The following is a 14,966-nucleotide window of genomic DNA, read 5'->3' on the forward strand; positions in this document are numbered from 1 at the left end:
CTTCTGCTCCATGAGTCTGGCTTTTTCCAAGGAGCATGACCTCATTTTCATGTAAAATCTACCAAGAATTACCTTCTCTGCTCCCAAAAAGAAAAGGATATATGTGAGCCTGGTGAGGCAGAATTAGGAATTTGTTCAAATTTGTCTTTTGGTTTGTTTCTCTGCCCTACCCCCAGTCCTTTCTTGGCCTCCCCCCTCCATCAAGGCACTAAGCACCCCTTCATGGGCCCCTCCATCTTGAAGTCTCAGTCAGGCTATGGAGTAGGGTCTCATTAGTCTTCCCGTCCAAGCATGATGGCAGAGAGCAATACTTTACCCATACGAATAAATCACAAAATAAGCAAGGGACTTCGTGGGTATGAGAGAGATTTGTAAGTGAGGAGTTTGGGGGTAACCCCCATGTCAGAGCGCATGGTGACCACTGAAGGCTGGTCAGGGATATCCAGTTGGGCCGTTCTTCAGACATCTTCCAGCTGACTGCACCCAACACAGAACGAATACTATCTCCATTGAATCTAGCAATAGACCACTTCGGTTTCTTTCAGCCCTATTTATAAAACCATATTTTACGTGTGGCTTCCATTCAGGCCATCTGCATTTTCTCCCGTTAATCACATGGAACTCCCCACCGTAGCTTTCATTACCTGCTCAAAATGAATGTGGAGAGAAAACATAATTAGATGCCACTTTTTAAAAATAATACCTTGAAAACAAGGCAGTGACTTAAATAAAAAAGGAGGGAGGGAGAAACACACACACACACACACACACACACACACACACACACACACACACAGTTTGAACTAATGGGCCAAATTACCTCAGGTTAAGTTGGATCTTAAATCAGCGTTTTCTTTCTCCCTTTCCTTCTCTGCCCCCACCCCTCCCGTGAGTCATAACAAACGTAGAGTTCAGCTGGATGGATGATTAGATTTCTTCGTCTCTGCTGAAACAATGAAATATTTCTATAATATTAAAGCCGTCAAACTGATCAAAGCGCAGTGTCAAAATTCTAAGGGCTCCTTCTTGCCCAATCCCCTCAGCTCCGGCAAAATGGAGTACATTTTACTTGCTGGCCCTAAACTCCCTGAGGTTTTTAAAATCTGACACACGCTGCCTGATTTGCAGTTTCTGCTACGTTTTTCTACTGTAGGTGTCCGCCAGCATCCAAACCAGTGACTGCCTCGCCTCCCAAGCTCCCCTCAAGCACCTCTTGATGGTGCTTGCTGCTCCTTGTCACCCCCACCTGAAATGCAGGCATCCCTAGGATGCTGTCACACAAGGCAGCTGGGCCGGGTGAGAAGACCTCAGGAAGAGAGCATTAGCTGGCCAGACCCAGGTGCCGCCTGGCACACTGACCAACAGCCAGAATGCTACTCAGGAGCTGCTCAGGGTCTCAGCTACTGCGTCCACAAAGTGAGGGTAACCCAGGGATGCCGCTCAGCCCATCCCACAGGCTGTGGAAATGGAGGGAAATTAAGTGATTTATGGAGAAGCCCATATGGAGGCTATGCCAATGGCGGATCGATTTAACATTATTAGGAGCAACATCTGATGCGCTGTGGGCAGGCCACGTGTGGAAGTTAGGCGACTCCCCTTGGTGGGATCCGCATACAGACAGTTACAGAGAACACAGGCAAGAGCCTAGCTTTAGAGCCGTACCAGTCTGGATGTTTGCTTCCATCCCGCCACTTGCTGGCTGTATGGCCTTGAGCAAGTTACTCTGTCCTTCTGAACTGTGTAAGGGAGAGGATACATACTTGCCTTTCGAGATTGATAAGGTGTCATAAGAATTAAGTGAAACATACATTTAAGCATCTGGGACACAGTAGGCACTCAGTAAATGAGAGCTGTATCACTGAGAGTATTTTGTTTGCTAGACACTGTCTGGAAGAAAGAAGAAACAAGAGACTGTGCTCTCCCTTTAAGGAGTTTCTTGTCTGACACCTAGAGGCCTAGGGGATGGAGGGGACAGGTAAAGGAGTTTATTACTTTTCTTTTTTCATAAACGTTTGTCAGGTCCCTGCTTCACGAAGGCAGCCATGAACTTCTTTCTGGGGGTGGTTGTTGCCTTTGTTGTTTTTGTGTGTTGTGTTGTGTTGTGTTGTTGTGTTGTCTTGGCCTTCTCTTCCTGAGAACCGCTAAGGCTGAAGCAGGAAAGGACATTTCTGGGAAGGGAAAAGGACAGAAGGAGCCAAAAGTGGGGTGGCCACAGTGACTTCATTTCTTAAATGGGAAACAAGCTCAAGATGTACAGATTAAGTGCTATTAATTACCACCCAGCAAATATTGAACCACAATGTTGCATGCCTAGGGGAAAAAAAAAAAACAGGACACTCAGCCTGAATATTAAATAAAGGGCTCCATTAGCGCTCTGGGTAAACCTTGCATCACACCCACGTGGCACTGAGGGTGCCGAGGTAGGTGTGGGACCAGGAAGGTTCTGGCCCAGCCCTCTGGGAAGCCTGCATCCATCTATTGCCTGTGCCTGGACTCTGGGCAAGGACAGAGCTCCCTGCCCCCGGGACAGGCAAAGGACCAGATAAGTGGGGTGAGTAGGCTGGGCTAACGGGGGATGCTGGAGGCTTCTTGCCTTGGGATGAAAGACTCCAGGTTTTCTTCCTGGGCTTAGCTATTGGCCTTGCACACTTTGTAACTAACACATGGGAAGCCTTAGGTATACTAGTGTACTTTATATTTGTAAATGGTTATTTATTTTGAGAGAGAGAGAGTGAGGGAGCATGAGCTGGGGAGGCCAGAGAGCGAGGGAGACACAGAATCCAAATCAAGCTCCAGGCTCTGAGCTGTCAGCACAGAGCTCGATGCGAGGCTCGAACTCACACACCGTGAGATCATGACCAGGGCGGAAGTCAGAGGCTTAACTGACTGAGCCACCCAGGCACCCCATACCAGCATATTTTAGATCTCCTGTCCTGACCGGCATTTTGCAACCCGAAGCCTCCTGTGGCTCACCGTGTCCACAAATGCCCTCATATGATGGAGGACTTGGAGGGAAAAAGCATTGATTTGTCCTATGTGTCGCTGCCGTGCTAAGTATTCATGTGGGTGATCCCACTCTGCCCACCGCTGATGTGATTGCCATCCTTATACCAGCAGGGAACCCTAGACCTAGAGATGCTGAGAATTTGCCCAGGGCCCTTGCTGGGATCCACATGTGACCCAGAAGCCCCTGTTCCTTCCCTTCCACAGGCTGCCTCCGCCCTAGACCCCTAGAGCCGCAGGGACTCCTTGGGTGGCAACGCACAGGTGACAGGGTCCTGAGAGAGCTGAAGTGCCCTAAGAAAGCTCTACCCTGAAGGTGCCCGGCTTCCCTCGCACGTTCTGGGCCCCAGCCCAACATGCTGACAGCCGCCACTGTCTCTAAAGCAGCCCCCGGTCAGGAAGGACACACTCGTTTTCCCCTTGGCGAGCACATCCCCGCTAGCACGCTCCCAGATTTCCACTGAAGCCACATTTGAAAATTGCTAAGCGGAGCAAAGTAGGAATCTTACTACTTGAGAAAACTTTACTCTTTTTTTTTTTTTTTTTGGCGTGAAATCTAAATAAGGGCACTGCTCCTAAGAATGATGTTTTCTGATGTAACAAATTGCTGGCTCCCCTAGAAAACTAGATAATGCCTCTCGAAACCATGCCATATGAACCCTTTGAGTTCTTTCTCCTGGAGAGCACAAGGGCTGGAAGGACAGTGGGAGATGTGTGGTGATTCCCAGGGACCTCTGTCCCAGTGAAACACGTATGACCTGTAACCCTACCCTCACCCCAACTCCCGCCTCAATTTTCTTATCTGTAAATCAGGGGATGGGGCTGGATCCGGCTTTCTCAGACTCAGCACTCGTGACATTTCAGGTAGGATAACCCACTGTTGTGGGCTGTCCTCAGCCTGGTAAGGTGTTTGGCAGCATCCCTGGCCTCTGCCTATTAGATGCCAGTAGTACATGCCCCGCCCCCACATCCCTCCACCTAGTTGTGACAACCCAAAATACCTTCAGACGCTGCCAGATGGCCCCCGGGGAACAAAACCGTCTCCCAGTTGGGAACCACTACCCTAGATGATCTCCGAGGGTTCCCCCAGCTCTCAAGTTCCCTGTCTAGAAGGTGACATAAACACGAAACAGAGCTCAGTTTGGGTCGGTTGATGAGAGGCAGACCTCCATTCAGATCCCAGCTCTAGCATTTACATGTGAACTTCTTCTAACTGGTCAAGTTACTTCACATCTCTGAGCCTCAGTTTGCTTATCTGCAAAATGGGGATTGTGCACTTGCTGTTTCCTAGGATTGATTGGATGGTTCAGTGAGCAAGTGTGTGTAAAGGCTTCTGGCACTAGTCTTTTGCCCAATAAATGGTGCTGTGATTGCCATGATTATGATTGAAAGTAAAGCAGACCATCTGCGTTCTCTAGACAGTCTCCATCTTGTGACCAAATTCACACAAATGCAAGGTAGCCAGCCAATGGCAATAACTATGCAATGAGAGAAACTAATATGCGTCTGGAACATACACCGTGTGGTACGGCACCAGGCTAGGTGGTTTCATACAAATCCTCCTGCTGAATCCAAATTTAGACAGCACTGAGAACTGATGGACACACCACGCTGCTGTCAGACTGCTGATCCCAGGGTCAGGATCTGGAACTATTAGGGTATTTATTTTGTACTTTCATTAGCAGGGGTGATTCCCTTTTGCCATTAAATTAAGATTATCTATTGGCCTCTGAGTGGCTCAGTCAGTTGAGTGTCTGACTCTTGATTTCGGCTCAGGTCATGATCCCTGGGTCCTGGGATGGAGCCCGGCATCAGGCTCCTCTCTGAGCATAGAGATTGCTTAAGATTCTCTCCCTCTCAAGTTCTCTCTCTTTCTCTCTCTCCCTCTCTCCCTTTGCCCCTCTCCTCTGTTCTAGAGCCAGTTCCTGTGTCCAGTAGCAGCCAGTCTCAGTGGGAAAAGCCTTTCCTTTGGGGATGGGGAAATACCCCATTATGAAGCTCCCTGCTACAGATGCTGTGATTCCTCCAGGCAGTGCCTGGGGCCCCTCCCTTGACTAGAGCCAGAAGCAGGGCTGGAGCAGAGGATATACTATCCCAGCCATAAACTCTACCTGAACATTTACACATCTGTGTCTTTCAGTCATTGCCTCTTGACCTCAATCCACATTATCCTCCCCAATCACCCCTTCTCTTCCACCTGGTGAACTCCTAGTCGTCTTCAAGAATCAGTTCAAAAAAAAATCATCTCTCCAATGACAACGTCTCTGGCATCTCCATTAGTCTCCACTTCTGTGTGGCTTTAGCACTTGGCACACTGTTACAACAGGTGCCCCTCCATGTCTTATTTGTCACTTTTGGTAATTCCTAGCACATGACAAAGATTTCTTAAATAAACTAATGGATGAACGGGAAAAGGGGGGAAATCTTAAAGCAAATAAGGAGCACAGTATTTATAAAATTCAAGTATTTATTTAGAAAGGGGCCTGAGACTGGGGTGCCTGGGTGGCTCGGTCAGTTCAGCGTCCAACTTCAGCTCAGGTCATGATCTCACGGTTCGTGGGTTCGAGCCCCTCGTCAGGCTCTGTGCTGACAGCTTGGACCCTGCTTCAGATTCTGTGTCTCCCTCGCTCCCTTCCTCTCCCCCACTCACACTCTGTCTCTCTCTTTCAAAAATAAATAAACATTAAAAAAAGAAAGGAAGAAATGGGCCTGAGAATCTGCTAGATCCTGGAAGTGTAGCTTTTATTCCATGAAGGCCTGGGAATTTTGAGAGAGAGGCAGAGAGGAGCCACTTTTTTCCCCACCCACCAGCTGATTTCCTTCAGTGCCGTGCTTCTCAAACTTTAATGTGCCCACAGAGCACCCAGGAATCTTGATAAAATGCAGATTCTGAGTCCGTGGTTCTGGGGTGTGGCTCCCAGGTGGGCCTGAGCTGCCAGACTGTGCTTTGGGAAACAGACGGATTTCTTCTGGGCTGTGTCCTACCTCGTGTGAAGTTGCTGGGCTGTCATTCGGAGCCCCCAGCAGGGCCTGAACACCCTGGCACCCTTGTGCCAGCTTGGCAAAGCAGCTGTCTGCTGGTTTATTTATTCCCTCCCATTATCACCAGGGGAAGAGACTCTGTAGACATGCCACATCTTGTTTACAGCGAGCCTCGGAAAAGTTAAAAGTGTAAGTTTAAAAAAAAAATTGCATCAGCAGCCCCTTAGAATCACACATATCAGGGAAAAATGGGCTAAAGGAAATTCATAAAATATTAAATGACACTGTGTCAAGACACAGATAGGGGCAGAACAGTAATTAAAGTAAACAGCACATCAAAACTCTGGCTAAAGCCGTTATTTAAATTGAAAGTAAATGTAGGAACTGATCATGTAGCCTTGTATAAATGTGTTCCAAGAGCCTTTTAAGAATATTAATGATTATGGAAGTATAATGGCTGAATATCAATGATCATTTTTACAGCAAGTGACAGCTCAGAGGGAGAAGAAAAGAATCCAGATCCTTCCGAGGATGCATGCTGGTTTGATCTTCCCAGCACACTGCGTCCCTCCAGGGGACAGAGGGAGGATGATTAAGGTGTCCTGAGTTGATGATGCTGCTTTCCTGTAGGTGTGAGGGATGGGAGGCCATTCGGACAGGGTGCTTTGGCCGTGACTCTGGTCCTCCTCCTTCTCGTCCAGGATACCAGCTGAGCTCCTACTGTGTGTGTGTCCCCCTGGCCCTTACCACCTCTAAAAGTACTTTCCCACCTTGCTTTAAAGTTTCGGGAAAGTTCGGCAGCCAAAAGCCAAAAGTGTGACTCCAAAGTACCGTTAGTGACTTTTGCACAAAGGTACTGGGAGTCACAGCGTGAATGGTAAGGTTGCACACACTCCATGTGTCTCCAGATGCTCCCAGAGCCCTGGGCTCATTTCCTCACTGCTCACAGTGGGGTCCAACCCTCCCCCTTTGACATTGGATTTCACCACGAGTATCTGGGAATACAGGGCAAAATGTTTGGGATCCAAAATGAAACACTTATCCGCTGCTGTTGACGGTGGGGTGCTAACTTCTGGTGTGCTTGGTTTCCTGAGGAGATGAGGGGCTCCCTCTGCTGCCCTTTCTGCCTTAGAGGCTCCCAGGGTCACATCGCAAGGAGCTCCTGAGCATTCCCCTTCAGCAAAATCTCCTGGTGGGCAGAATCCTGGCATTTGAAAGGTCACCTTCCTAAAAGTGTCTCCTGTCTCCTTTCCTATGTTCTCCCAAGTGTCAGCCAAACCAGAAGCAGTGTCCTGGGTCTGGGCCAAGCTTCCCAGGCCACTGCAGCCCAGGAATCAGAGGAAAATGCTCATTCTTCATTATCATTCTGTCTCTGGCTCCGGCCTTCGGGGGAGCTGGTGGTACATCGGATTGGCCATTGTCATGAAGCTGCTTAGGCCTAACTTGCTTAGTAGAAAACACAGTCTCATCTGACTGACCAGAGAGCTCCAGAGTTTTGAACCCAAGCCCAGCAAACCCTAAGGCATTGCTTTGCTTTTTATGTGGTTCTATTTTTCTGTGTGATCTCATGCGGAGGAGTAGTGACTTTAGGATTTGGGTGTTTATGCATCCCTGGGCTCAGCATAATAACTTATTAAATTATTGTATTGTTATAAACTATAAAATCATTTCATTGTTCATAATAGTTTCATGTCAATTACTCTGTTATTCCAGCCATTACTTGTAATGCTCCTTCCCAGATTTCCGGTTCTGATCCCCATTCCTGTAGGAATCCTCAGTCTCCTAAAGGAGCAGACCGTTGAGGCTTCAAGGCGGGGCAGCAAGGAGGTGAGATTAACAAGATTCCCCCATTCCTGGGGCTCCCTGGAAACCCACCGCCAAGCAGCTAGTGAGGCCCCTCTCTCTGTGATTTCATTCACCTTCCGGCAGCCACTTCTTTCTCTCCTCCCTGCTGGGGGCTCAGTCCTCAGTTGCTCCCTCAAAGACTCGCCTGCATCACAGTAGCTACTGTTGCCAGCATCTTTCTTTCATAGGCCTTTTTGTTCTTTGCTTTTGATCCGGCATATGCTGGGGGGGCCAGGCTTTTGTCTTTCAGCTTGTGAATAAATGGAAGCACTTAGGGAATGCAGCGGCAGCCCGCATGATGCGCTGCTTGTTCTGCTTAGCCTGGGAGCTGGGAGTGGGGGAGTCAGTGTCAAACTGCTCAGGACCTCCCAGAGGCCTCCTTGGAGCCATCAAGCAAAGCCTAGCTTGAGAGTCAGAAGACCTGAGTGCCAGTCATGGTCCTTCTAGCAACAAGGTTGTGAAGTCCAGCCAAGCTTGCTTCCGGTACCTATTCCCTCACAAGGTACAGGGCAGGGCACTGTGGTGATAATGAAGCCACATCTCTGACTTTAAGAAGACTGCAGAGATGTGAGAAGTAGACTTGAGACTTCATACAAGCTGTGGTGGAGGTGACACCCGGCTGGCTGAGTCTTGAAGGATAAGTCAGCACTGGCCAGATGCCAACAGAGGGCAAAGTAGGTGGGCACGGAGACAGTCACATGAGATGTGAGCAGAAAGGCCTAGAGGCAAGCGAGAGCACGACTTACTCAGAGAACTGCAGATTCTGTGGTTTCGCTGGAGCAGGGTAGGAGAGGAAAGGAAGATGGGGCGCAGGAGGTGGTGGGCATGGGCCACACCCTACAGACTTTGCAGACCGTGCAGAGGTTGGGGGGAATGGGAGCCATGCGGACAGACTTATTTGTCAGTTAAGAATTCTCTCATTAAGGCAGTGACGAGGGTGTTTAAAGGGGGAGAATCTGAGGACAAAAAAACCATTTAGGAAAGTGTGATGTAGTCCCAGCCAGGGTTTTTTTTAAGCTCTGTATCATCAACATCTTGGACTGCCAGCTCCTGGTGGGGAGGGGGGGGTCGGGGGTGCTGTCCTGTGCCTTGCAAGATGTGCAGTAGCACCCCTGGCCTCCACCCACTGGATGCCAGTAGCAACCACTCGGTCATGACAATCAAAAATGTCTCTCCTAATTTGTTTTGTACCAAGACTAGAAATCTGCATTTAAACAAATGCCTCATCTGATATTTGAAGGTCCTTGGTTTTGAAGAGCTGAAAGTGAATGGAAGGCATAACTTTGAAAAACTTGTATGGGAACATTAAAGCAGTTATAATCTGTTGGATTCAGATGCCCTCTCAAGATAAAATATATGCCAATATATCAATTATAGGGCACTATATATACATACACAGGTTTCAAGATAAATGGATAAAACTTGTGATAAGTAGTTGAGGTAATTAAGTTATAAACCAAATATAGTTGTATCATGTCTACAGAATATAATCAATTTTGTCTTAGAAATGATAGCATATAGTCTTTCATGTGGACAGTGCTTACACAAGTCCATTTGGCTATTCAATCTATTCCTTTTTTTTTTATTTTTTTAATGTTTATTTTTGAGAGAGAGAGACAGACAGACAGACAGACAGACTGAATGCAAGTCGGGGAGGAGCAGAGAGAGAGGCACACACAGAATCCGAAGCAGGCTCCAGGCTCTGAGCTGTCAGCACAGATCCTGACACGGGGTTCAAACGCAGAAACCATGAGATCATGACCTGAGCCAAAGTTGGGAGCTTAACCAACTGAGCCACCAAACTCAGCTTAACCAACTGAGCCACCCAGGCGCCCCTCAATCTACTCTTAATATGAATAAAAACTATACTAGTTACAAATAAAAGAATGTCTCCAGATTTTGCCAAATATCCCCAAGGATGAGCAATGAGAAGCACTCACTTAAGCAAAGATGGTGAGATCCTGAACTAGGGTGTGAGCATAGACACGTGAAGATGGGCACAGACTGAAGGCATATTTAATATCAGGCTGGGAGGGTGAGTGATCAGATGTGGGGTTGGGGAGGGCTGAGACCAAGATGACTCCCAGGTTCTGAGCGGACATCTAGGGAAACAGATGGTGCACTGGGATGGTGGGAAGCAGAGGTGGACCCGACCTGGTGGAGAAGATGGTTAGGCAGTTTAGACTCCTCACTGTTGAGGGATGATGGGTCCCCCAGACGGAGTGGTCTAGCAGGCAGCTCATTGCACGGGGCTGAGGGTAAGAGCCAGGGTGTGGGTGAAACAAATCTGAAAGTTTCTGTGGGTGGTGAGACTACCCCCCACCCTCAGAAGGGCATCCCAAGCAAGAAGAAAGCCAAGGATAGCACCTGGAGATGTCAATATTTAAGTGGCTGGGCAAAGGAAGGACAGTCAGGACAGGCCATGGAGAAGAAACGGTCGAAGAAGCTGATGGAAAACCAGAAAGAAGACAACAGAAGAGTGTTTTCAGAGGAAGGGCATCACGGAGCCAAATGTCACAGAAATGTCAAGGAAGGGAAGAGCAGAAAAGTGTCTGTTGGCTACCTCAAAGGATTGTTTTTGGAGCAGATGAGCTTTTGAATGAAACAGACTCGGAAAAGGTTAAAAGCGCTAGACAAACACGACATCCTATTAGTGATTATTAGGTTTCCTTCCGTAACTGGGAGCTCCCTGCGCTTCTGACCTCAGTGATCTCCTATAAAATAGCAAGCGTGTGCCCAGGGGACCTGTACTGCTGACTCAGCCCCCGCCCAGTGCCCACAGCAGGACCCAGGCCCATGCCCACCTGTGAGCTCCCTGCCAACCTGTCTTGGGTGCTCCCCACTGTCTGCACAGCAAAATGCCAGGATGCTGGCTCCTGTCTCCCTGTCAGCTCCACTGTTTACAGGGAGAATCCCCAGACAAACTAAGGTGAGTCACTCCCTGACACAGCAGGAAGCGTATGTTGACCCACCAATTCCCTCCTGTGGCTCCATGAGCGCTCTGACTGTGGAGATCCGCAGAACAGCCCAAATTTCGACTTTCTGTCTCTCTTGCAGTAGGTCCCTAAAATGATACTCACCAGACTCCACTTCCTTCTTTTCTCTTTCCATTTCGTAACCACATACGACCTCCCTTCCCTGAAAGAGTTAGATTTTTGTTGTTGTTGTTAAGCCAGAAGGAAGGAACTCTTGGGTTTCTTAGAGGCCTGCTTCCATACTCTATCCAGTGGCCATTCCTTTCTCAACACCACTCTGACCCCCTATCATCTTCCGCCCCATCTCCAATTCAGGCAGGGCTCTGGTGAGAAGCAGGGAGAAGACCAGTGTGTGTTTCCCAGCCTAAGACGGACAGCTATCACCTTGGCCCAGTGCAAGCCTACAAGTATGCATGCCTGTTCCAAAGCTGCCTTGCTCCATGTCTTCTCAGCAACCCGACGCCCCACTGCCCAGCCCACACCCCTCTCCTCCCACCCTTCAAGCTCTGAGTCCAGGCTCTGCCTTGAAGACAGCACCCAGGGAATGCTGTGAGATGCACGGAGCTCAGTGCCACAGTCTCAGCCCTCCCCTGTGCGAATTACCAGAGGAGAGGAGAGGGACCTCTGGAGTCAGCACAGGGGGCAGGAGGGACTGGGGGCTCAAAATCTATTGTCCCAGGTTACATGCTAGAAAGATCTGCCCCCTAAACCCTTACCAACCCTCACTCCGTTAGCAAGTACTCATGGTCTCTTTGCCTCTATTCCCCACTCTACATAAAGTCAACGTGGTCCAAGGCTTTTCGGATCCCACATGGGCATCACTCTGCCTGGAAACTAATAATTGTGTGAAGCAGGTGGCAATCAATTTAACATATATCATCTCAGCTCAGGTGAGCAAACACCACTGAGCTCCATACGGACCAGGAAAGATGCTTAGCACTGGGAATAAAACAGTAAATAAGACACACACTGCCCCTCTAGGGGCCTACATTCTAATGGGGAAACACCTCCATGGACACCTCATTTTAGTACAGGGACATGCATGGAGCATGTCGATCCATGTAACATCCACATACTCGTTCTATAGAGAGAAAAACTGAGGCTCAGGAGCCTCCAGTGACTCACCCTAGGTCACATAGCTTCTCAGGGGTCCTCTAACCCTGCACCTCTGTGTTTGTTTCACTGGGGCTGGCTTCCAGATGACCCTCCCCTACAGCATCATTACCCCACCACGCCCAGCCCCTGTGATTCTGCCCACCTTTGTGAGTGTGGCATGCCCTGTGAATGACTGCCTCCATCCTGCTCTCATGTAGGATGTGCTGGGAGGCTCCCAGATGGCACTGCCCTGCTTTTTCCAGAGCTTCTGGCTCGGGATGTGCAGGGGGAAATGCTCACACACCTGCTCCAAGCTAAGCTCTTCCTTCTGGGTCCTCTTATCACTGGACTTTGGGGACCCAAGGCTTCAGACCAGCCTTGTGCTGCCTGCAGGTGTCTTCACCTGGGTCTGTATCAGATTGGTCCCTCAGACACCGNNCGCCCACCCCCTCCTGCTTGCCTTTGGAAGTCACAAGTCTGGCCCTTTGTCTTCATACAGACAGTTAGTGTTTCAGTAGCAATTGTGGAAATGGATCGAGCTAAGTCAAATCTGATTTTCTTTGGGAGGAAAATCGAATTCTCCACTTTGTGAGGCAGACAGAGAGATTAGAAGAGGGAGGGCCAGAACCTACAGCACACGCAAGGTGGAGTGGCCAGACACCCTGAGGGGCAGAGGGAAGGGCAGTGGGGAGAGGAAACGCCAGCCGGGAAGGGCAGGAATGCTCGCAGAAACCTGGGCAGTTCTCGACCTTTAGGCCTCCCATCTTAACACGGAAGCTGGATCTTCCAAATTTAGACTCAGCACCATGAAAGGGACAACTGTCCATTTACTTGTTTAAGATCTGTCAATTCTGTGGCCTTTCTTTCCAGGCTGAGGCCACTGAAGAGACAAAACCCCATGTTTGCACTTAGAATTGCAAGTGCAGAATGCTTTCTTCAGGGGGTAGGAGGTGAGAAAGAAAGGGTAGGCTGAGCTTCTGAGAATGGGCCTTGAGGCGGCTGTGTGTGGGCCTCACATCAGCCAGGTCTTAGGTGCGAGCTGCCCCAGCAGCCGCCTCTTCTTGGGCAACACCCAAATGCAGTCATTTCACACCTGCATATTGAGTCGTTTCTACCCACCGAGCTCTGTGGTGGGCCCTGGCAGCTCAGAACTAAGTCTCTGGGGCATCTAGGTGGTTAAGTCAGTTAAGCATCTGACCTCAGATAAGGTCATGATCTCGCCACTCGTGGGTTCGAGCCCCGCGTCGGCTCTGTGCTGACAGCTCAGAGCCTGAAGCCTGCTTCAGATTCTTTGTCTCCCTTTCTCTCTACCCCCTCCCCCACTCACACTCTACTCTGTTTCTCAAAAATGAATATACATTAAAAAGAATTAAAAAAAAAAAGAACTCTGTCTCTGTCTTCGAGCTCTCATTCTGGAGGAAGATGGGCTTGTCTAAATGAGCCACGATAGACTATGCTGAGGTCTCTGATAGGGGTGTGTCCCAGAGAGTAAGGTGTCTCGGAGAAGGAGGCCACTGACTGCCCTGTGTGAGTGGGTGTGAAATGAAATTTTTTAAGAGCAGAGTGTCTGAGCCAGGCTTTGAAGGATGAGTGGGGGTTTTCCAGGAGGAAAGTGGAAAGGGGGTATTCCCAGCACAGGAATAGCATAAACAAAGGCATGGAGACACAGAATGCATGGCGAGTCCAGAAATGGTGGGAACCCCAGTAATACCAAGTGTCACTGGAAGAAGGGAAATAATAATATAGGGGTGGGGGAAGAGGCTGGAGAGGTGGACTGGAGCCAGAGGCATCCTGAGAACTTTGGACTCCTCCTAGAGGCCACAATTTGTCCCCAGAGAAGTCCTAAAGGAAACACAAGGAAACTTCTGAGGGAAAATTCTAGAAAATATGTCAGAGATCTTTCATTGACTAATGGATCCTCTGCAATCACTGAATGTCAGAGCTTGACAAAATTTAAGACAGTCTCTATTTGCGGTTGTCAGACTGGGTTCCGTGGAGCCCAAGGGTTCCAAGAAGGGGCTTAGAGACCTGTTCTGTTAGGCAGACATCACAAGACAGGCCTTTGATTCCTGAATCAGCTACTATCCACTTTTGAGAGATTACCCTCAAACCCTCACCTCTCTGAACCTCAGTCTTTTCATCTGTAAGACAGGCATGAAAATACCTACGGCCACCACCTAGTACAGTTTCTGACACAAAATAAAGGCATGGGGAATAGTTACCAAATGCATGATTAGTTGACTGGTTGATCTGAGCAGGAGAGTTGTTATTATGGTTCTTCAGATTCTAGTAAGAACTCTGGGCACATAGCAGGTGTTGGTCTTGCTTTCCAAGCTCAGCATTCAAAAGCTGTCTCCTACTTCAACTGGACTGGAAGAGGGGAAAGACCTCAAGAAGGAAGGCAGCTAAAACATATGCTTGTGGGGCTCAGTTGGTTAAGCGTCCGACTTTGGCTCAGGTCATGATCTCACAGTTTGTGGGTTCAAGCCCCGTGTCAGGCTCTGTGTTGGCAGCTAGCTCAGAGCCTGGAAACTGTTTCAGATTCTGTGTCTCCCTCTCTCTCTCTGACTGTCCCCTGCTCATGCTGCCTCTCTCTCGGAAAAAAAATTTTTTTTTTTAACTTAAAACATACACCTGGATTCAGTCTTGACCTGATATTTCTATTGAACAGCTGAAGAGAGCGCTCCATCCCTCGGGGAGAGAAAGGTTTTGCTCCAGCTGGAGATTCAGAGAGCCCACCTATCTCATCAGCAGCCCCTCCCAGATCCTGCCTGGGTCCTTGGAGAGGACTGATAGGGAGTGACATGGCTCAGAACCTCCAGGGTGTCCATCTGCCAGCTCGTTCACTCTGCATCTTGTCCATGAGAGGAATGAGCTATGACAGGGCGTCTGCCTGTGTGTGTGTGCATGTGTGTGAACCTGAGTAGGGGCCTGTCTGGTGACGATCTTAGTGTATCACAGCACGAGTGTCTAAGGTATAGAGAGAATGAACAGATCTCAAGGAGACAGAAACAGAAAAGCTCACGTGGGAACCAGTCTTCCCCTTTCCATGGCCAAAAATACCTC

The 14,966-nt window shown here is 49.0% G+C and overlaps 1 protein-coding gene across 5 annotated transcripts in view; it reads left to right on the forward strand.

The window, feature by feature from the left end:
• KIRREL3 (kirre like nephrin family adhesion molecule 3) overlaps positions 1-14,966 on the forward strand; it is a 543,582-nt gene that overhangs the window by 245,653 nt on the left and 282,963 nt on the right. The gene's annotated exons all lie outside the window — the stretch shown is intronic.

The sequence above is a fragment of the Crocuta crocuta genome, unplaced genomic scaffold (genome assembly GCF_008692635.1).
Source record: "Crocuta crocuta isolate KB4526 unplaced genomic scaffold, BGI_CrCroc_1.0 scaffold172, whole genome shotgun sequence".
NCBI classification, from domain to species: domain Eukaryota; kingdom Metazoa; phylum Chordata; class Mammalia; order Carnivora; family Hyaenidae; genus Crocuta; species Crocuta crocuta.